Consider the following 24,941-nt stretch of genomic DNA (forward strand, 5'->3'; position numbering starts at 1 on the left):
ATAGTTTGTCATTAATTTTCTGAATGACTTATAAATTTACAAGGATTAGGACCCAATTTTCAGGTGAAGTGTGGCAGTAATACCACTACTTCACACGGCTACCCAATATCATGTTTTCTAATTTTAATGTGTTTCATCAAATAAAATAAATGGACGTATCTTAATATTCTCAAAAATGCTTAACTCAATTCAGGTTCAGAGTCTACCTTGACATCATCACAAGGTAACCCACCCTGGCTCGAGTGCCAGTCTCTGGGCCTGCTCAAACATACATTCATGAGGTGCACACAGCAACACTCACAAGAAGAAATTTAGAATCCCTAATTCATGTCTTTCGGATGTGAAAAGAAAACTTGAGTACCCTGAGGACAAGAAAAGATTACGACCCTTACAGGATCCAAGGTGTCAAAACTCAAACTCATATTCTCACACAATATGAATATCACATATGTCAATAATAAATCAGGTACAGGAGTTAAAGTAGGGAAAAGAAAACTCCAAAACTTCACACCAGGTCAGCATCATGGCCTTTTGTGTTTTACAGAGAATGTAACAAACTAATTTGACAATAACATATCTAAAGGATATCAACTTTCTTCCAAGTCAATGAACATCAAATAAATATTTTTAAAAGCCATTTATAGAGACTTTATGAAGAACTCTTCATTTAGCTTTGGTACTGTTAGGTGGGTCTTATCTCCTGTGGTGGTACTGTTTTTGTCCATCTTGTTTACATCTATGTCAGACTGGGCTTTGCTGCTGGAAGTGGTGACATTAGCTGCTTCCTGACAATCTGTAAAGTCAGGCTCATTAGTCTCAATTGGGGTATTTATGGTTTGTTCAAGTTGTCATTTTGGTTTATTAATTAATTAATTAATTGATTGATTGATTTTTAAGCTTCAACTATGAGGTATAGTTTTTGTTCAAACAATGAATTTTGCTTCCTTCTCTTTTTTAGTTTTTCTTTTAACTGTACCACTTTGTCCTCATTTTAAGTGATCATCGATTTTGACTTTTTTTCTTTTATGGTGTCACACGTGCTCATGGGAGAGAGCTAAAAGTCTCAAAAGATGGTAATTTCTGTGCCGAACCAGGGGATGGCACAGTGAATTATTCCTTGCTCTTTTCCATTGGCACACCGATCATGAGAGATTCCACTTGGGTCCAATGACGTCACTACCGGTTCCTGCCTGATGACATCATTTCCTGTCTGCCACATATACAACTGCCATGTTTTCTATACTGTTTATTCTCTTGTTATGGATTGAGCTGTATCAATCTGAACCACCTTTTTGCAACAATTTGGCAGCCTATTTCAAGTATATGGGCGGCTGCCCCCAAACCTCTTTTCCTGTGTTGGCTGAATCATTTTACAATGGCACAGTAACACGTCAAATGCATGATCTCAGTAAAGTGACCTATTAGACATCTCTTCTATTAGACATCTTTAGATTCTTTTAAAGTCTTTTAATTATGGTTTGATTGGAAAGGCTTTTAATTGTGAGGATTGAAGTGGGTAGAGATGGGTGCTGGGTAGAAGATTGTTGTGCCTGTCAGTGAAAACTTAGACTTTTCCTGTTATTAGTATTTTTGACTCACGTATGCCAAGGGCACTTTGCAAGCAGGGCCACAGGATTCACACCAAAGTCACCCTGATGGTAGATCTGGATGTCCAATGCACACAGCCAGACAGGAATCAGTTTAGGTTTTGTGTGACTTACATGCTAAGTAAAAGCTCACATGAGACATGCAAGTTATTTTGATATTGAAAAAGTACCAATAAACTCAAGCCAAATGTGACAGTATCAGAATGTTTTAAATGTCGGTACTGGAAGTAAATGTTAATTTGAAAGTATCTTGCGATCAGTCATTTATAATTGCGATCAGATCTGTCAGTCATCCCAGTTTGTGCCCAGCCTCTTGCTCTTCAAATATAGCATATTCATATAAAGTCTGTGAACATATATATTAATATAAATACGAGTGAGACTTCAAGGGGAAAGCCCCTCCTCTCTTCTTCTATTGAATTGTAGAGTGCAGTAAAGCTGAAAGACATGTAATTTTGCGGCGGAGCAAGAAGTCTCCTGTGAGTACAGGGTGTGATGGTAATGGTTATGTGAAGGTATCAGTCATTTGTTTTGGTACCGAATTAGTACCGGTACTGAGTTCTGAAAGCTGGTTTTAATCCCAAATTTTAGCATTGATCCAGCAGTAGTCCACAGTAAAACTTTTTCATTTAAGAACAGCACTTTTAAACAAGAACAATCTCTGTCCACACTAGCGTTTTTTTTCACATAGTATATGAAAGTATCTCTGTCCCTACTAACACAACCGAAAACGAACATATGACGTAAATGTTTGACTACATCGGTCAAGCATACATTAATGGAAAAATCCTTGAAAGTATGTTAACACCATCAGCCACAGAATTTACTGTAGCCAGAAAATTGTAGCATCTGGTAAATGTTTTATCTTTGGCATATGTATACAGCATTCATACTGTACAAAAAGTCATTTAGATGCATACAGAAACATAACAAGGACCAAGGAAAGCAACTCCTCTCTGTCCACTATGTTGGAATTAGGTTTTCTTCGATGATGGGTAACCAATCAAGGAATAAGACATTGTAATGCTCATGACACAATCAGGACAGGGCTACATATTAAGCATACACAAATCAGAGTCTGCAGTTTTAAAAGTCTATGTTTTCACCCACCCACATTATAACACTGAGCCAAAATTTTTAGAAGTATAAAAATCTGGAGAGCGTTTTCAAAAGTCTCCATTTTCAGTGGTTAAAGACATCGAGGTAGTGTGGATGAAAAGAGAAATTGGAAACTAATACAGTATCTGCATTTTTAAATGAAGCTGAAGTAGTAAGGAGGCAACCTAATACACTGGAACTATGAAGTCTGCCATTTCAGGTACAGTGACCCTGAATAAGCCCCTTAACCTCTTGTTCTATGTAAACAACTGAAGGATACCTCGGTATTTAAAGAGTGACTTAAGATGGTGTTCATCTTTGCTCTATGAACTAAAGGATGTATGTGTTAGTCTTTATTCTTCATTATCTGATTGCTATTCACAAGCATTTAGTCAGTTATTGATAAAGTATCTTTCAGAAAACAATGTATATTGAATTTTGTTTTCCTAGAACATTCCTCATTGCAGACAATAGATGCTCGATATGTCTCTGTGAATGATTTGATTGGAGGTAATAGCATTGAAAACTTGGCTGTTGAGTGTGTCATATGTTTGCTATAATAAATACGAGTAAATGGCCACTATCTGTGTTACAGTCTGAATCCTAAGGGTATACAGCATCCCCTAGGTTTAGCAGCATAGACCATTCATTGGTTTAGACAATCATGGAATCAAAGCGAAAGGACGGCTACACCCTACACTCAATCAAGCTTTTGAATGTACAGAGAAGCTGCATTTTTAGCTTAATTAGATGTTCAAGATTTAGATTTTTGCAAGAATGACTGTGAGGCTCCTTTAGAATTAATTAAAAAGAGAGTGCAATTTGGTGGTGGGCTGTTAGTTATAGGATGAGTCTGAGCTACACAACTTCTCAGTCCTCATCTTCTTGTTTGATGATAGCCCTACAATGTGATCACCATCCCTCCTCCCATTAAACACACTTCTTAATTCATGGATTTCACTTGGAGTGATGCTTGCACAACCTGTGATCCCACTGAGCTGTTAAGGGAGTCTTGTGAGGAGATTACTGGTAGGTGAAGGCCAAGAGCAGAAGGTGAGCCTTCAGTTGATGCAGGTTCATGAACACACATAGCGAAGGTCAGTATTGTCATATCTTCATTTCTGCACAGCGCATATGGAGAAGATTCGGGAGAAAAGGTCTCAGCCATCAGCAGCTTAGTGATCAAAGAGCAGGGAGACAAGAAATTGATCAAATACCTATGAATGACAGTTACTATATTTTAATAAAGGAAGGGAATTTGATTTGGTTTGAGCATTGTATTTAAAAGTACCAGCAGAACAACCATGAGACAAAAATATCCTTAACAATTCATAAGCAGAAAATTCAAGTGGGTTAGGGATCAAGAATGCCCTCCATTATTAAGCATTTATTTCACAACAGGGAAATTGCAGCCGGATACAGTTATTTATTATTGATTGGCTGAAATGAAGGGGAGGCGCTTTTTAAACAACTTGTTTCACATCATGGTTGACAGGCACAATACATGCTGACATGTTACTCAGCCAACTTACATTTAAGTACTGTTCTCAAGATGAAAGGCAATCTCATCTTCTTAGATGTTTAGAAGTCAATCAGGAAAGGCACTCTCGTACGAGACACTGAGAATTACTACATGGTAATAGAGAGCTTTCTAAGATCTCATGTGGACAGATCAATCTATCAATCAATCAACATTTATTTATATAGCACATTTTCATACAAAAAAATGTAGCTCAAAGTGCTTTACAAAATGAATAGAAAAATAGAAGACACAATAAAAAATAAACATAAGGCAACATTAATTAACATAGAATAAGTAAGGTCCGATGGCCAGGGTGGACAGAAAAAACAAACAAAAAAAAAACTCCAAAAGCTGGATAAAAAAAATAAAAAAAATAGATGTGTCTACATATACAGGATGTTCAAGATCCCCATTCAAAAGAATGGAAATAAAAAGGCAGTGGTAGGAGGGGTGGTGAGGTGATGTAGGGTTAACTCTGCTACCTCATAACTGCAGACTGCAGTGTTCAAATCACAGCCTGATTTTGACCAATGGGAAATTTGCACATTCTTCCCATGGTTGTATGAATTTATTTCCCATTACTCTGTTTTTGCTCCACATCTATTGCTTGTTAGATTAATTGCTGAGTTCAAGTGGCTCACAGTGTGCATGTGAGTGTGTGTACCCCACAGGTTTCTGCCTTGATTCCAGTACTGCTGGGATAAGTTACTACCCCCATGATTCTGATCTAAATAAGCATAGATGATTATATCAGCAAAACTGCTAAGGGAAACTTCTAGTTATTGAAGTTCTTCCATTCCCTTAAATTGACCTGACTTATCTTAATTTAAAACAATTCTCTTCAGCTTGTTAGGATTTCAAATTCCCTTTAACTCTCTGTAGATTCCCTGCTACGTTTAGATTAGCAGTCATCACACCAACCTTTCTGATCTATTCTTCTAATCTTACAATTGTACCTTGTGGTTGCTTGAATGATGACAACTTTTGAATAAAGGTTCTGCTTTTGCACCTCTGGATAATTCTGATCTCAACTTATTAATGGCCTGTAACTAGACCTTATCTTGATTGCTTGCAGTGCATATAGGGACAGGCATATTTTAAGTGCAAGCCCATTGCAGGGTACACTTGCTTAGAATAGAAGATTTTAAATTTTTAAAATTGACCTAAATGATTCGTGCTTGGGATGGGGTAGATATAATGAGACATTTGCATCCATGCATTATTGTGAGAAGAGAATTAGATAACCAAGAGATGCAAACATGTGGCTAAATGTTGTGATTGACAGAAAGGGGTCAAAGTCAGAATAATCAGAGTGACCAAGTGAACAAGATATGAGGGCAAACCAGAGATTTGAAAGTCAATACATACAAGAAGTTAAAAAATGGAAACGATAGTTAACACTTGTCCTACTTATTTATAAACTAATAAGACTAAAGTCTTTGTTTATCCAACCAAGGAATGCTCAAATGTGGAAATGTTGCTGTATTTATACCATCACTACCGTGACATATTGAGTGCGATAATAGCAGTCACATGACCTGTCTCCCGTGTCGCGTTAAACGAAGAATAGGATGAATGGATACAAAAATACTTTGCCAAAATAATTTAAAATGGTTACAATCTCCATAAATAGGTTGTCCTTGCTGATAAAGCACAAAATAAACAACAACAACATTTACAAGGTTGCAATGAAACAAGGTTTCATACAAATGATGTAGCTCAAAGTGCTTTACAAGATGAAGAAAAATTAGGCAATACTAAGTAACAAAGAATAAAGTAAGGTCTGATGGCCAGGAGGAGAGAAAGAAAAAAAAAGCAAAATCTGCAGGGGTTCCAAGGCCACAAGACCACCCAGGCCCCACTGGGCAGTCTACCTAACATAAATGATCATAAATCAGACCTCATGGTTTACAGGCTTCACATGGCAGAATTAGATGATGATGGTGATGTGGACCTCTGGCCTTCAATCCATCAATGTGGGGACTGCACGGCGCTGTGATCAGGTGGCAGTGGCACAGATTGCCATCACAGAAAACCATACAAAGAACAGCAGAGAAAATAGGGGTTAGTACAGATTGCAGACCCATGATAAAAATTATAATTAAATGTATTTACAGAATATCAGAGTTAGACTAAAATGAAGCTGTAAGAAAGCCATATTAAAATAATGGGTTTTTAGAAGTTTTATAAAATTCTCCACTGTATTAGCTTGGCGAATTTCTCTTGGTAAGCTATTTCAGATTTAAGGTACACGGCAGCAGAAGGCCACCTCACCAATTCAAGTTTAGCTCCTCAAAATACAGTATATATGCAATCATAGACCATTACCATAGTAGAAAAGCAGATCAGCCAGTGAAAACACACACGCAGTCATGGGGAGCATGTACAGACTCTACACAGGCAGTGACAAGGTGGATACTGAATGTAGATCCTTGGACCAGTGAAGTAGCAGCAAGTTGATTGCATTATCTTGTCACCTTGTGTCCCTTACCTGTTGCTGCTGACATGGCCATCATATTTGTGTCTGTTTCCATGTTAGAGATGCCAAACAAAACGTCACAAGTTATAGTAATGCTGACAATATATAGCCATATACTGTATAGTAATCCTGTGCAATACATAATGGAAGATTAGAATTTTAAAAACCATAACCCATTACTAACCTTAACTGTTTATTATTATTTGACATTATTAAACAGAAATAGAGAAAAATCAGAAAAGAGAATTAAAACTTAAGAAGACAAGTTTTATGGTTGGTTTGAAAAAAATAATACTTTGTTATTCTAAAACACACAAAGTTGCCTTACTGGCAATAGAGAAATGGCAGAAATTGTATAAGAGTAATTCTTTTTAGCTCAGCTAGAAAAGCTGTCTTGGAAGCCTGCTTCGTGTGAGGATGTAAAATGGAGTGGGGCAGAATCCTGAGAGATTTCTTACTGGTGACACTCCATTTATCTGATTCAGAACCTTCAATCAAGTGTCTGTTCTGTCAGGTGCACAGGAATGATACTGAGGATGGTCCAAGCAATGAAACATTCAGTTAAAAGACACAAAGTGGGTCTAAACCAGAAAAGTAGGTGGAGACTTGATGTAGTGATGGAGACTAGTATCTTGACATTGGGGCTATAAAATGGTACCCATGCCCATAATGAAAACAAAATGGTGTTGTGAAATAATGAACAGTCTTAAAAAACAGAAACAAAATGAAAGTGACCAGAAACAGCAAAAAAATAAGAAGTCCAAAAGGAAAATTCCTGTGGTTTAGGAAAAATTTAACAAAATCATAACAGGATTAAGAAGAGCAGCCAAGAGCATTCCTGGACTAAAGTGCATGTTGTATTCAGACAGGCTAAGCAAACAGAGAAGGTTAATCCAGGTCTACAAAATACCGAACAGCACAGATAATAAACTCAATTTGACTGTGAAGCTGTAGTAATAATTTTCATATTCACATATTTTTCTATTTTGGATTTTTTATCACATTAGAAATTATTTTCTGATATTATGCTCTCAATTTGTTTTGAAATTAAAAACTTAGTTTTTGTTTTCCTCTGTTTATGTGATGCTTTCGAAGTGGTCATGTGATCTTGTCTATCACTTTGATGGCATAAAAGGTATAAATATGGCAGCAACCGGAATATGACTATAAATATTCTTAATGCCAGTTAGCTTTATTCAATGTAGGCCCTAGCAGTCAGATTTTGCATCCTAATTATGACCCTTTTCTGACTCTTATGTTTGATTTCATCTTTCCATTTTTAATCTATTTACTAGTCCTAGTGTGGTTCATCTAGCATAGTTCAACTTTTGACCACGATTTCTTGATTCTTAATCATCTTCCAGTCATTCAATGCTCACAGTAATCTTTGGACACTCTGTGTGTCTACAAAAGAACACATGTAGAGAACACCCATGTAAATTAAGATGAACGTTAGCTCTCTAAGAGAGAAATCATGGTGCATATCTTTAGAATCTGGAATGAATAAGTCATGAACAAGAGTTATAACAAAATTAATGAAAATACTGGGGTAACTAATAAATGGCTGACAATACTGAAATGTGTGGTATTGTAACTAGTGGTTTTTGATAGTGGTCTATCATCTCACACTTGAATGGAAATTGAAGTCACCTTCCTCAATCACATGTTCGTAATTTAGAGAGAGAAAATCACCCATAAAGATATTCTGTTTCAGTATGATGATTCCCTTTGGAAGAGAAGCTCCAGAGGATGACATTCACACACAACTTCAAATTGCAGAATGAGATGCTCAAATAAGTACAAGCAGAGTCAGATATAGGGTAAAGCACTTGAAAGACAGAAGCATCGATACTGCTAATCAAGCTCAAAGTTGTCACCTATGACCTCCACTACTAAGGGTAACAAACGGAAAATGAACTCATCAGAGAGTATCAATGTGTAACAATCAGAGAAACAGCAGTGAAGAACTGAATAGGGAACCATGTGGCCTCATGAGGTTCAGTCATTGTATATTGTCAAACAGACATGTCTGTCATTCTCTTGAGCTGAATCGTGACTATGTGACTGAAGCAGGTGACAAAACTACTGTTTATGATACCATCCATTTAAATTTTGTGAGAATTTCTATATTCATTACTTTTCATACAACCCCATAGCTTTTAAAAAGTATATGGAAGAGATATTTAGAAAGGTACGCTATTAGCTAACCCAGATAGCTTTATTGAATGGTCTGTAATGCATAAATCTTTTTAAAGTCTAAATAAAGATTATCCATATCATTAGAAATAAGTATAAATACAACATATTTTTTGTGTAGCACTCTTCACTGAATGCGTGCACAGAACCATGTGGGAAAAGAACATTAAAAAATAAAGTTTACGCTAATTACTAAATAAATAACTTTTACACATATAAATACAGATTTGTTAAAATATACAATGAACAACTTAGAAACTGATTAAACATAAATGGAAACCAACAATATCTGTCCATTAATTAATTGATGATCGGCCATTTGGACAACAGTGGAGACAAAAAGTGTAAAAGAGAAAGTCAAAAACAAATTCACAGTCCTGGAGACCTCGGCCAACTGGCCACCTACCCGCTCCTGGGTTTTCTATAGTGGAGTCTGTGCTGGGCCGTCCAATCTGATGATAGACTATTTCCATCTGATGATTCCAATGCTTCTTTACCCAAGATGATCTCTCCATATGCAGGACAGCAGCCTGGCAGTACAGCAGTAGCACCAAGTGCTACATCTACATTCCCCTAGTGGTTTAAAAATATTCTTATACTTATACTGTATTTCTCTACAATTGACTTAACAAACAGAAATACAGTATGCACGACTAATCTGTAGCTCTAGGTAGGGTATGCTACACTAAAGTAGTGAGTCTTCAGGCTGGATTTAAAAACTGAGACTGATGGGGCATCTCCTATATAAGTAGGCAGATCATTCCACGTCTTAGGGGTGCTGTAATTAAAAACTTAACCTTCCACTCTCATTTTATTAATCCTTGAACTTTTAAGTAGGCCAGCATCTTGAGATCTCAATGTGTACTGTTGTTTGTAAGAAATGATGAGTTCAGGTAAGTAAGCAGGGGCATTGGTCATTTAAAGCTTTTTAAGTTAAAAGGAGGACTTTGCAATTACAATAACTGGGAGCCACTGTAAGGACTTGAGGACTGGCATTATATGTTCAAATTTTATAGTTCTTGTAATAATTTTTGCAGTAGCATTTTGAATTAACTGAAAATTGCATAAAGAATGATTAGTATATCCAGTGAATAATGTATTATTCAATCCTCTGAAATTGTGACCACAGACAAACAATCACAAAAAAACACACAAAGGCTTGATCAACATCTAACGTAGTTCTTTGAAAGTGTACTGCTTTTAACTATTGTAGAGTTCTGAGGCTATATATGTGTATAATTTCCTCGACATGATACACATTAATATTTTTTCATATTTTATAATAAAATGGTGGAGGAGCCTCTAAATATAAAGGGCTGTGTTTTGTGAAACAGTTGTGTGGATTTCAAGTGTGTCTCTAAACCAGCCTCCTTTTCAGTCAGGCAGCTCGTCTGTACCATGAATTGAAATGTGTTTGGCTGTTTTTCTTCCTACTGTCACCTTGAAACATGACTCATCTAGACACTGGGTGACCTTGTATGCCACCTGTCCTGCCTCCAGGCTTTTTTGTTTTAATTTTATTTTTCCATCTATTTGTAATGTTTCAAAAGATACTGTGCATTAACTAGTGAAAGACAAAGCTTCAGGCTAACGTTACTTTTGTCATTTTTATTATTACTGTATTATTATTGTCGGTTGTAATCCTCAACATTATTCATCTAATAAATTTTGAGCAGCCAATTTTTACACAGAATTTCACAGATCTTTCAGTAGTGTTTTTTTCTTTTTCTTTATCCGCCATGTAACTAAATCCAAGCCTTCAATGACAAGATCTATGTTTGCCTGGAAGCATCAATCAAAGTGCTTCAGGCAGTCCCAGGCAGCATTTCAATTGATTGCTGAAAATTTGGTGTCAAGAGGCAGTTGTGAAACTTACATCACCAGACTGTTAATCGTTATGGCACCAAATAAGGGGCTGAGAAATTCTGGATGAATATAATTAGGTGAATTGAATACATCTCGGACATCATATTAATTTGCATTTTTTTTAAAACATCTTATTCTCTAGATGGTGTCATGAAGTAGCGAAAATTTAGGTGTGAAATGCAATAGAAAACATGAGGGAAATGATAAGGAGTTGGGGACCAGTTAGTACCCCATTTAATGCAGCAAAGTAAATGCTAGAACAAAAAGTTGCAGTAACGAACAAGAATTGCGAACATTGTTTGTCTGGTGCTACCTCTCTTACTAGACTGATTTTCTTTGATTTCTTGGAGTGTTGTGCTCTCCTGTTTCATATCCAGTTTACAAATGAATGCCGGATTCTGGCGCTTTTGCTCTTTAAATAGCTCTTGCTGCAAAAGAGGCAGGGCCTCCAGGGTCAAGCCAGAAGTGACATCAGTTGGCTTCATCATCCAGACTACAGGAGAAAGAGAGGAGGTTAATGACCACATTTCTTCAGACACCGGCTTTTGAGTCTTTACTTCCATATTGTTGTGTGGATGCTCTCGATTTACATCAATTTACACATTTTTAAACTCTCTTAAGTTACAAATGTTACTGATGACCTGATAGGTTAAAGTACCTAAATGTACTTCAAAGTACATAAATCCATTGCATGTTATAAAGGGTGACACTTCTATTGATCAGCCTGCCATGGAATAAATAAATACCAGTCTATATAATTTAAAACAAAATAACTAATTGGTAGCTATTAAAAAGTAGAGGGTTAATAATGCAAACAGTGCAAAGCGAAGACCACCTCTTAAACCTACTAGCACGTATGTTCGAATTCAGTAGCTTGCCCACACCCCTGAATTATAGTCACACTTCTCTTCCACCTCTTTCCTTCTTTCGTCTAATTATCACTCCCACCAGAGAACTCATGTCCGTGCTTCCCACTCGAAGCCGGATGATCCATGGCAGGGACTTTTAAGCTCACATTTCTAACTGTTCTGTAGCTACTAATGAGGTTGGAGGCTATTAGTTAATATTCATTTGCCAATGGTGTACAAATAGGACCGCTCATCATAATATAACTCTCTTTATTAAAGGTTAAATGGATTGCATAAGGCAGGAAGAGCACAGAACATGAAGAAAAAGTCACACAGATACAGAGAGACATTGACCAACTTGGGATTGGAAATCAAGACTCTGAATATGTGAGACACTATCCACCACGACGGTGTCACCAGTTCATTCAGTCATTCACACATTCTGGCATTCATTTGCAAGTTAAGAAATTATACACAAAAGATTATATTTGAAGTGCATAGTGATAAATCACCCTAGGCAGGAAGGCATCATAAAAATAAAAACAGGTTTTGCTGGTAAAATAAGTTGTTTTGAATATGATTTCCTTCATTCCTTTAGCTGACCAAGGTAGTTTCTCAATTCAAAGTGGAAAGTCCCTGACTGGAGATGGGCCAGTGCTTTTGAGTGACTGTCAAATGTTGTTGAACAAGTAGCCCTCTCTTCCCTTTTCTAAAAAACAAAAAGTAATTGTTCAGCAACAATGTACAGAATATGGTTATAGATTATAGGGTAGATTATTATCAGCTACAAGTCACTGAAATGGGAACAGTTTGTACAAGGTGATGAGTGCCCAGACACCAGGCTGTTTTATTCAAACCTTTAAGAACACAGTAAAATCCCATTATAATGAATACATACCATAATGAAGCTTCATGTAACATAACGGCTTTTTAATAACTTGTTTCAGTGACACCAGATTCTGAAGAATATTTATAATGAGCACCATGGGTAGTGAATTCATTAGAGTATTTACGAACTTTCACATGTAATATCCTACACTAATGAAGGCATCTTTTATACTTGCGCTGCTGAGTCCTTTTTCCTTTTATTATTTAACAATGCTTGAGTAAATATGTGCGATCACACACTGCAAATCAAACAGTGAGCAAGTTGAGCTTTGCCTGTTGGGTTTGAATTTCTATGTAAATTGCCATCTTAGCAAGTCATATGACCAAGCTTCATGTAAATGCTTAATAGTGGTCACCATGAGCAGCACTATATTAATTAACTATTGACTAATACAAGGGCACAACTGGCATGCCAAAGCTATTAAAGCATTATAATGTAGCATTAAAGTATTCTACCATGTAGTATTTTCAATGCAAAACTTTACATGCACGTTTCCTAAAGAAAAAAACTGCAAACAGACACAACCATGAAGGAAGTGATGAATATCTACATTATGTTGTTGGCTGTCAACGTGACAGAGTCAATGCATGAGAATGCAAAAGTGTCCAGACATAAACTAATGAAAGACTGAAATGTCTGATGCTGCTATCTACCTCATAAATGAAATCACTTCTGAGACTAACGCCAGTGCGTATATGGAGAGAATCATAAATTGAGTTTTTCTAATCCGAATAGAAAATACTTGGAGTTAATTTTATTAGCATTTTGTTGTTATAATTATCTGACAAATAGTTTGTATTTTACAGCTTTAAAATTATAGTATCCATCCATTCATTTCAGTAATCCGTTTAATCCAATGTCACAATCTGAGCCTATTGGGCACAAACAGAGGAGCAGCCCTGGATGAGGTGTCAGCCCATCATTTGGCAAACTCACATACAGACAATGAGTGGGCGTGAAGTAGGCCATCTACTTGCAGTTACACAAGACACTATGTCTTCCTACTGTATATTATATTGTTATATTATCCATCCATCCATTTTCTAACCCGCTGAATCCGAATAGGGTCACGGGGGTCTGCTGGAGCCAATCCCAGCCAACACTGGGCACAAGGCAGGAACCAATCCTGGGCAGGGTGCCAACCCACCGCAGTTGTTATATTATATTATATTAAATTATATTATATTATACCAGTAAAAGCGTACTGCATGATAATGTGCAGTGAATACACTTGACTTGAGCATTCATAGTTTTCATACTCTGTCTCTGTTTAGCCTTTGTTTGCTCAGAGGTTGATGCGCTTGCTGCTTCCGGAGCAGCTCGTCTTTTCTCCACCCTACAGCCTGCTGCTTCTCTTATTTCGTCAGCATCTTTTCGCATTAAAACTAATTAAGTTAGTTTTTGTGTTGCAATTACTTAAGCATGTTTTCCTAAATTTTTCACTTAAGATAGCACTTAAGTCTTCAATCTGCCTCAAGAATGATTTAAGATATGAAGAGGTAGGGGAAGTGAACGCAGAGGTGGTATGGAATGAGAACGGTGCCCATATGCATGCGCCGCCCTGCTGTGCGCTGCCGAGAGTTGATTCTACAATAAAATAAAAATAAAAAGAGTAATAAAAATCATCATCCTGAAAGCGGATGGTAGACATCACGTAATATATGTGTACCAAAGTTATAATCAATAGGTGAAATGATTTGTGAGCTACAGGTAATTCAAAATCCTGGACAGACAAATGAACAGCCACGGTAGCGTATTATATAAGAAGACTAGCAAAATACCCGCGCTTCGCAGCGGAAAAGTAGTGTATTAAAGAAGTAAAGAAAAAGAAAAGGAAACATTTTGAAAATAACGTAACATGATTGTCAATGTAATAGTTTTGTCACTGTTATGAGTGTTGCTGTCATATATATATGTATATATGTGTATATATGTATATATATATATATGAATATATATATGTATATGTATATATGTATATGTGTATATATATGTATATATATATGTATATATATATATGTATATATATATATATATATGTATATATGTAGCCGTGGGCATGACAAACGCCAGCGGCAGCCTGTCTATGAACTTAATTTAAACTTTAGGTTTTCACCATGCTTTGTTTCCGAAGTAGCTATACTCATGAATATGGTTGTATGTGTGACTCGGTCACTTCTTATTGTTTCGCTGCCTTCTCAATTGCATGTTTTCTTCAGCGCTTTTTGGAGCTCTTCCTTGTTTTGTACGTATTGCTTTGAGTCAGTTCACGTGATTACGTAGGAGGCGTGATGATGTCACACGAAACTCCGCCCCCCACGGCCATCGAGCTCAACTCCATTACATTATATAGAGAAAAATAGGTTCCAGTTATGACCATTATGCGTAGAATTTTCGAAATGAAACCTGCCCAACTTTTGTAAGGAAGCTGTAAGGAATGAGCCTGCCAAATTTCAGCCTTCTACCTACACGGGAAGTTGGAGAATTAGTGATGACTCAGTCAATCAGTCAGTCAGTCAGTCAGTCAGTGAGGGCTTTGCCTTTTATTAGTATAGATTACTGTATATTTTATTATATTATATTATTTTATATGAGGGGAAGTCATCAGACTTCCAATATGACTCGGAGTCCTGCCACGTGCAAAAGTTCGCTGATGACACTGCTATTGTGGGCTGCATCAGGAGTGGGCAGGAGGAGGAGTACAGAAAGTTAATCAAAGACTTTGTTAAATGGTGCGACTCAAACCACTTACACCTTAACACCAGCAAGACCAAGGAGCTGGTGGTGGATTTTAGGAGGCCCAGGCCCCTCATGGACCCTGTGATCATCAGAGGTGACTGTGTGCAGAGGGTGCATACCTATAAATATCTGGGAGTGCAGCTGGATGACAAATTGGACTGGACTGCCAATACTGATGCTCTATGTAAGAAAGCTCAGAGCAGAATATACTTTCTGAGAAGGTTGGCATCCTTCAACATCTGCAGTAAGATGCTGCAGATGTTCTACCAGACGGTTGTGGCGAGTGCCCTCTTCTACGCGGTGGTGTGCTGGGGTGGCAGCATAAAGATGAAAGACGCCTCACGCCTGGACAAACTTGTTAAGAAGGCAGGCTCCATTGTAGGATTAAAGTTGGACAGTTTAACATCTGTGGCAGAGCGACGGGCACTAAGCAAACTCCTGTCAATCATGAAGAATCCACTGCATCCACTTAACAGTGTCATCTCCAGACAGAGGAGTAGCTTCAGTGACAGACTTTTGTCACTGTCCTGTTCCACTGACAGACTAAAGAGATCGTTCCTCCCCCACACTATGCGACTCTTCAATTCCACCCGGGGGAGTAAATGCGAACATTAATTTTATTTTAATTCTTTTCATTTTTATTACTATTTAATTTAATATTGTTTCTTTGTATCAGTATACTGCTGCTGGATTATGTGAATTTCCCCTTGGGATTAATAAAGTATCTATCTATCTATCTATCTATCTATCTATCTATCTATCTATCTATCTATCTATCTATCTATCTATCTATCTATCTATCTATCTATCAACCACTTGTGCACCCGAGCTATTGTCTAACACTACATGCTGAGTGGTACTGCAGTCACTAGTGCAAATTACTGTGACTTGCTAGAGACCAATGCAAGGCCTGCTATTAAATCCAAGCGGCAAGGACTGCTGTCTCCAGGAGTCCATTGGCTTGAAGACAATGCCCACCCGCCCACACACTGCTAAGATCACCAATGCTTGTGTGAAGAAACTGAAGTTTGAGGTATTGCCACATCCTCCTTATTCGTCAGATTTGGCACTGTGTGATTTCCACCTTTTTGGACTGCTAAAAAAACATCTGAATGGTTGCTGATTCAAGACAGATGACGACGTGAAGAAAGAGGTGCACAAGTGATTGTGAGGACAAGACAGAACTTTTTATTCTGCTGGAATCCAGGCACTTCCAGGCAGGTGGTACAAGTGCATTGAGAAGGGTCGAAACTACATTGAGAAATTACATTATCAGTTTTCTTAAAGTTTGTTCCATTTACTAATAAATCACATTTTTTAACATTAGCTTGACTCCCCTTTGTATTATATTAGTGAAACATATGGACCTCCAGTTGCATGCCTTTTTCCATCTTTGAACTATCTTTCATTCTGTTTCCTGCAATTGACACTAGATAGTGCTGCTCTTCTTCTTCTTCTATTACAAATGATGGTGTTCTTCATCATGTCATTGACCTCTGGGACTGTCTGGATGCTCAAGAGATGTTACTGATCTGCTTTCTTCCATTTGACTTAATTACTTTGCCATAAGAAACCTGCAAGTACATGTCAGTTTTCCAAGGTTGCTGCTTCCTCTATTTTATATACACTATACAAGGGGGGACCCAAAAATAACCGGAATTTTGAGCTGGAAAGGTGCATAGAAGGGCATCAACTCAGCACCAGGACCAATATCTTCTCCTTTGTGTGAGAAGGAAAAGGAAGAGCACTGCCAGAGCCCTTCAAAATGACATCCAGCTAGCTACTGATGTGCATGTTTCTGACCAAATTGTTAGAAACAGAATCCATGAAGGCGGCATGAAGACCCAATGTCCTTTAGTGAGGCCTGATCTCACAGCCCATTACTGTGCAGCTTGACTGCCATTCACCAAAAAATAACACAGTTGGCAGCTACACTACTGGTGCCTTGTTCTCTTCACAGATGAGAGCAGATTCACACTGAGCACATGTGACAGATGTGAAAGAGTCTGGAGACGCCATGATGGCAGTTACTGTATGTAGCCTCAAACATTACCCTCTATATGCAAGGCAACAGTACCCTGACTGTTATTAGGTACCAGGATGAAATCTTCAGAGCCTTTGTCAGATCTTACACTGGTGCAATGGGCCCTAGGTTCTTCCTGGTGCAGGACAATGCCCAGCCCCCTGTGGCAACAGTGTGTAAGCCGTTCAAGGATGATGAAGGCATAGATGCCATTGATTGTCCCGCACATTTCCCACACCTGAATCCAGTTGAGAATCTCTGGGACATTATGTATCGGTTCATCTTAGTGCCACAGACTGTCCAGGAGCTCACTGATGCCCTGATTCAGTTCTGGAAGGAGATCCCCCAGGACACCATCCTCCATCTCATCAGGAGCATGCCCAGATGCTGTGCATACAGCCATACACACTACTGAGTCACATTATGACTTGCCATGATGAAATTCATTCAAGTTGGACCAGCCTGCAATTTCAGTTTTTGACTTTGATTTTTGGTGTGATGTTAAGTCCAGCCTCAATGGGTTGGTAATTTTAGTTTCCATTGACTGTTGATATGTCATTTTGTTCTCAACAAATTACACAGTACTACTCAGTAAAGATTTTCTACTTCAATATTTCATTCATCTAGAGTCAATGTCTGATTTAAGTGTTCCGTTAATTTCTTTTAATAGTGTATAAACAAAAATATATAAATATATACATGCATATAATGCTAAACGTTGTCACTCTGTTATACAAACACTTGTGAACCACTGGGCCTTGGACCTTGATCATGGTCTTAATCGAGAGCTATGACATGGTACATGTTTCTGTAGCAAAAAATTGGAGGTTTGGTCTGCCCTGGCAATGTAATTGGGCCTCAGGTACTTCTCATGGCAAATAGTGACATGAGCACATGCCATGGTTGACATGATAAGAACAGCCATATAGGCTCACATCATGGCTGACAGGAAAATAATTGTAGTGACATCTGCTGAGTGTTAAACATATTGCACAGGCCAATCAGACATGCATGTGGGATATATAATGCAGGTATGGCAAACACACAAATGAGGAGATGCCAGGATACTGCCACACATACCAACATGAAAGGTCAGCCTGAGTATAGAGCCACTGAGCAGCTCACTAACCCTGTGGCCCATCACCTTGCAAGACAGCCTCCACAGTACAATGTGTGTGGTGTGAGTATAAATGGCACTTTTCAAAAGAACTCCATGATAGTAAGCAGGAAAAAGAGGTGCATGAACCACCTTTTTTAGAGGACCAGACATTTGCATATTTCCTAGTTATGAGGGACATTCAAAAGGTTTCTACACTTTTTTAAACTCTATTTATTAAGAACTAGCAAAATACCCGCGCTTCGCAGCGGAGAAGTAGTGTGTTAAAGAAGCAATGAAAAAGAACAGGAAACATTTTGAAAATAATGTAACATGATTGTCAATGTAATTGTTTTGTCACCGTTGTGAGTGATGAGTGTTGCTGTCATATATACTGTATATATATATATATATATATATATATACACACACACACACACACATATAAACATATATATATATACATATCCATACATATATACATATACACATATATATATACACACTGTCAGGGATGCCAGTGGCCATGACCCGGCCGGGACGTCATGAGGGACCGGATGTGGGTCTGTGCCCACCCTGGATCACGTTGGGTTTGCCTTCCGGGTTGCTCTGGGGGCCACCGCCAGTGGTCACCGCCAGGAGGCTCCCCAATGCCTTGGGGACCTGTTACCCCAGCACTTCCGCCACACCAGGAAGTGCTGGGGGGAAGATTTAGGACGGTGCCCGGAGAGCAGCCGGGAGGACAGCCGGCACTTCCGCCACGCTGGGGCGTGGCCAGAGGAGGAATGCCGGGAACACCTGGTGCTCATCCGGGAACCATATAAAAGGGGCCGTCTCCATTCATTCGAGGCTAGAGTCAGGAGGTGGAAGGACGAAGCTCAGGAGAGCTGTGGAGGCGGCCCGAAGAAAAGGCATTGTGGCCAGGACTGTGTGATTGGGGTAATTGTGCACGTGACTGGGGTCTGAGTGACCAATGGACTTGGGTCTTTGTGACCATATCATTTGTAAATATTATAGAATAAACGTGTGGTGGTGTTTTAACAACATGTCCGCCTGTCTGTGTCCGGGCCGGGTTCACAACACACACATATATACATACATATATATATATACATATATACACATACATATACATACACACACATATATACACACAAATACATATATATATACATATACACACACACACATATATAAACATATATATACATACATATCTACATATATACATATGTACAAAATCTTAATTTATTTATCCATTCCTAAATAATTAAATGGGCAGGCTATTTCGTATCAGTGCAATACGCTGTTTGTTAAAACGTATGACTCCCGCTCTTACGTGCAAGTCTGCCTGGATATTATGAACTATCGTATCTGTTCAAGTTCTATTTAAATTTTAAATAGAAGGAATTTTTATTTAGTCGACAGAATATTATTCTGCAGTAAATCAACTCAAACCTTAAATAACTTATAATATTTTGCTCTCCATAAAAATATATCCTGTCTAAATTATACAAGTTAGAAATAAAGTAAACGTTAAAAGAACAAACATTGAAATTTCTTTACTCTTATGTAATTTTATATAAAAAATAAACTCAAATTTTAAATATCCCAAAAGATTTTGCTCTCCATAAAAATATATCCTGTCAAAATTATACAAATTCAAATATGAACACGGTGCATAACAAAACCTGGAAATATAAATAAAATTTGTTCTTTTCAGCAATAACAAATCAAATCATTCAGTTGTCTTTGCTCATATGTCATTTTATAAGAGCTGGACGCGTGGCATCTTTTTTTGGCCACAAGTTCGTTTATGTTTGGTGTGAGGTTCTGTGTTGTGCAGATTCTCAGGATGGACTGCAGGTGCTCATCAATGAGGAGACTCCTGTGTGCTGTTTTGTTAGTCTTCATGATTGAGAAGAGCTTCTCACACAGATATGTGCTACCAAACATTCACAAGGTTCGAGCCGCATGTAGACGGAGCTGGAGCATTTCTGCGGAAATGGAGTGAATAAGCTGTGCGGGCCGTGCAGTATCGTACTTTGCCTTCAGTGTGCCATTACACTGCAGCTCAATCACTTCCATCTGAATCTGCACAGGTGCAGTTTCCACATTGACGGCAAATTGGTTGCGAAACAACTCAAAATTCTTTTTTTGTTCTTCAAAGCCACCAAAGCGCCGTGCAAACTACGCGTAATGGTCATAACTGGAACCTATTTTTCTCTATATAATGTAATGGAGTTGAGCTCGATGGCCATGGGGGGCGGAGTTCCGTGTGACATCATCACCCCTCCCACGTAATCACATGAACTGACTCAAAGCAATACGTTTTGTCTCATAGTGCCGTCTTAGATTAAATTCTGTAAATATAGCCACATTAGCTCCACAAATGAGACACACGGGTTTACCGGCAATGTCAGTAAACATATACTCAGCCTCCCATCGGTTTTTAAAGGCTCTATGTTCAGAATCACCTTTTCTCTTCAGCATCGTGTGGGCTAGCTTCGCAATAACTTGCAGCATCATAAGCTAGACTTGATTAACGCGTAAGTACCGCAAGGCAGCTGAAGCGCTGCATTATGGGATCTGTAGTTTATTGTGTTACCAGCGCTTCATATCCCCGGGCCATTAATAACAATAATATATAAAATGATCTCGCGGGCCGGATATAATTAGTTTGACACATATGGACTAAATAGAACTTGAAAAGATATATTTTTTCAAATGTGATCGCGCAATTCAGATCGAGTTGACGCGCACTACAGTACATCGAGCCCGCGTGCTACTGTGGTTTTGCCTGCGTGCCTCAATAAGTTACCTTCCCCTCACTCTTACTTTTTTACCATTCATCTAATGAATACACTGAGTATGGCTTTACCAAAACAATCATTGATCGTGAATAAAGTGTGGTTTGTCTATTTCAGCATAGCAGTGTAATTCGGTTTTTGTTCAGCACTCTTTGGAACTGTTGCTTTTTGTCTGCGCACTGCGTCAGTTCACGTGAGCCGCTGAATATCGTTTTATATATCACTCGCTCGCTTCTAATTGTTTCGCTGCATTCTTAATTATATAATGTATGTTTTCTTCAGCGGTTTTTGGAGCTCTTCCTGGTTTTCTACGTACTGCGTGATTATGTGGGAGGTGTGATGATGTCACACGAAACTCCGCCCCCCCACGGCTTTCGCTGCTCAACTCCATTACAGTGTATGCAGAAAAATAGCTTCCAGTTATGACCATTACGCGTAGAATTTCGAAATGAAACCAGCCCAACTTTTGTAAGGAAGCTGTAAGGAATGAGCCTGCCAAATTTCAGCCTTCTACCTATACGGGAAGTTGGAGAATTAGTGATGAGTCAGTGAGTCAGTCAGTGAGTCAGTCAGTGAGGGCTTTGCCTTTTATTAGCATAGATTTCAAAAACAAATTACATCACTTTTGTACATAGTCACCATTGTTTGTGATGTAATTTTCCCAGCGTCATACCAACTTTTTAATGCCCAATTGCTACTCCTCCCAACTTCACCATTTCCAACTAAAAAATAAAGGTATGGGAACTTTTTGAACGTCCTTCGTATATTATATTATTAGATTGTGTCTATGAAAAATAGACAAAGGAGGGCAGGCCAGAATCAATTGACTGGTTAACTGATGATCTCATATCAGACCCTGTATGCCTGCAAGATTCGGTCCTACCTGTTTTGTTCCCAGTGCTGCCAGGATTGTTTCGAGACCCCTACAGTCCTGTATTGGATTAATCAGTTTTGTGAATGTTAAATTAAAATTGAACTGCAGACAACTGCTTTTGATTCAGCTGATTTTTTTTTCACATTTATAGAAAATGGCTCTATTGTTGGAAATGTGTTTACTCTAGTCCATAATTTAACTTTTTGTGAGGGAATTTCAGTGCACAATTTCCATATGAAACCATTATAAAGGCATCCAGTCCTAGTTACAGAATGTGTAATGTAAAATGAGCACCCAGTTGTATTTTGTTTTCTTCCTTCAAAACCCCTTGAGATTCAAGCCAGTTTTTGTTTGACTACATTGATCTTACATGTGTGACTGTAACTCTGTCTGTTTAAAATTAAGAACTAAAAATATGTCAAATTTAGCATCTGGTTTACTATTCAACAATATCCCAGTTGTAATTCATAGGAAAAACTTATTTTCATTTTATCTATGGAAGGTACAAAAATAATAAATGGCTAATTGCACACATTGGCTGGGCAGAAAATCAAACACAGGTCCCTGGAGCTATAAGGCAAATTCACTCATTACTGTGGCACACCTATGATATAACACAATAGTATAGGTATTATCATCTCTAATATTTAGAAATTTAGTGCTTGGTCTAACAATTATTTAGAACTGTTATATATCTAGAATGGGGTTATGAAGTACAGAGAATCTGAATCTGCGGTCAGTGTTTGTGTTTTTGCCTCCTAACAAAGTCGAATTTTTGTTTGTGTTCTACCATGACGCCATTTTGATTCTGCCACAGGCACTGAGCATTGTGCTGGTTGTTGCCATAGAAACCCGTCTCAGAGTGCCTGAGACACACTCATTGGTGACGTCAAAAAAGCAAATGTATAAAGTTCATCCCTGTTAATTCTGGGGTATCACAGCTTATTGGATACTAATCATTTACTTAATGATTAACTATAACTATTCTTTTAAATTTCTGGTCTCAAATCTTCATTTGTTTTTTGGGTCTGTTTGATATTTGGGCTCTGATTCCCAGTCAGGTGCGGATTTACTATGAAACTAATGAACCTTAAGCATCAGGGCCCCAGATACGACTTTCATTCACATTGCTTAAACGTTTTGGATATCTACTGGTATTTTAAACATGATCATATTAATAATGTAGTGAAATTCAATACAAAATTATAGTTAAAATAAAAATTAAAAGGTTATTAAATATCATGTAAGCAAGCTGTAAATAAAAAAAAGTTAAACTTAAGGATGTTTAACTCTAAATATATTTAATTTAAAAAAATTGTAAATAATTGAAAAAACAATTTAACCTTAGGGCACAAATTTAAAATTTTATTAAAATTATCTAACTAGCTAGCTAAAATTACCTGGCTAGTCATAATTGAAAAAACATATTTCATTACTTGAGGTCATTGTAAACGACTAGATTTCAGTTACTTTTTATTTATTTCTCATAGGTGTCTTTTCTGTGTTTTATTTCTTTATTCTATGATGTATTATGCATGTATATAACATTTCCCTAATTTTCATCCCCCCATAACTTAAAAAATGTAAGTCATGGAAAATTTATATTTTTATTTGAAACATGTGAGGTAATCCTTTGATCATCAGTCGTGGAACAACTCCATTGCTGGTTGCAGAGAAGCCCCCATAACAGTTCAAGCTTCTGGCCGGCAAAAAGTAGGCCTGCCATTGTTCCCAGTTTTGACCTTGGCCCGTATTTTGGTTTTTGCCTCTTTTGGTCTTTTTCATGTTTTGACCTAGGCAGAATAATACCCTCTGAAATAACAAACTGTAGTTGTATTACCACATCGGCATAGGTGTTATGAAGTCACTGTTGCTTAATGTGATAATTGTAGGCTGCAAAAACTCAAAAAGGCATGGATACACTTTAAAACATGCCTGGGACCTATACCGTCTAAGGGCCCAAAAGACAAAAATTTGAATATTTAATTTAAATAATTAAATTAAGTTACACCTGACGATCCTAAACACATAATCTATAGTAATAAAAGGTAAAGCCCTCACTGACTGACTGACTGACTCACTCACTCAGTCACTGACTCACTCATCACTAATTCTCCAACTTCCCGTGTAGGTGGAAGGCTGAAATTTGGCAGGCTCATTCCTTACAGCTTACTTACAAGAGTTAGGAAGGTTTCATTTCGAAATTCTATGCGTAACGGTCATAACTGGAACCTTCTTTCGTTCATATACTGTATACGGCCATAGCCTGCATCTCGGTCGCCGTGTGAGGCGGAGTTGCGTCTCGCATCATCATGCCTCCCACATAATTGAGTGCCTGCCCATATAAGGTAAATATTCGCGGGTGAAGGACTGTGCTTAGCATATTCATAAGTGCAGCTACTGCGAAAACCCTCCCTCAGCGAAAGTGCGAGAGAAACTTTTAAGTGCCGGGTCTGAGCTAAAATTAAATAAAGCCGTGGACATTGCAAGATCACACGAGATATTCATGTAGATACAAGTTTAATGAGAAGACGCGGGGTATAAAGCCTCGATGCTAAAGACCTGGCAAAGTCATGGAGAACATGAAAGGACGAGTTCACATTATACACAGAACTTGCAATGCCGGAGGCAGAGGAAAACACTAAGGTCAGATTATTCCATTATCTTATTGTAGAGAGCGGCAGAGAACTGTGTCAGGCGCTGACCAGTGATGTAAGACCTGATGAGTTAACCATGAGCTTGAGTGGTGGGCCTAAAAAAATATCTGAATCACAAACTGATGTTAATTATATTTTTTCAATGATATTTATTAAATAATTCCAAATAGTCTGTCTGCTTCCTTTCATAGCTTTTCCGATGGTTGTGCTGCTTCCAGACATGTATTTTCGTATTAT

Source organism: Polypterus senegalus, chromosome 1, assembly GCF_016835505.1.
Source record: "Polypterus senegalus isolate Bchr_013 chromosome 1, ASM1683550v1, whole genome shotgun sequence".
NCBI classification, from domain to species: Eukaryota; Metazoa; Chordata; class Cladistia; order Polypteriformes; family Polypteridae; genus Polypterus; species Polypterus senegalus.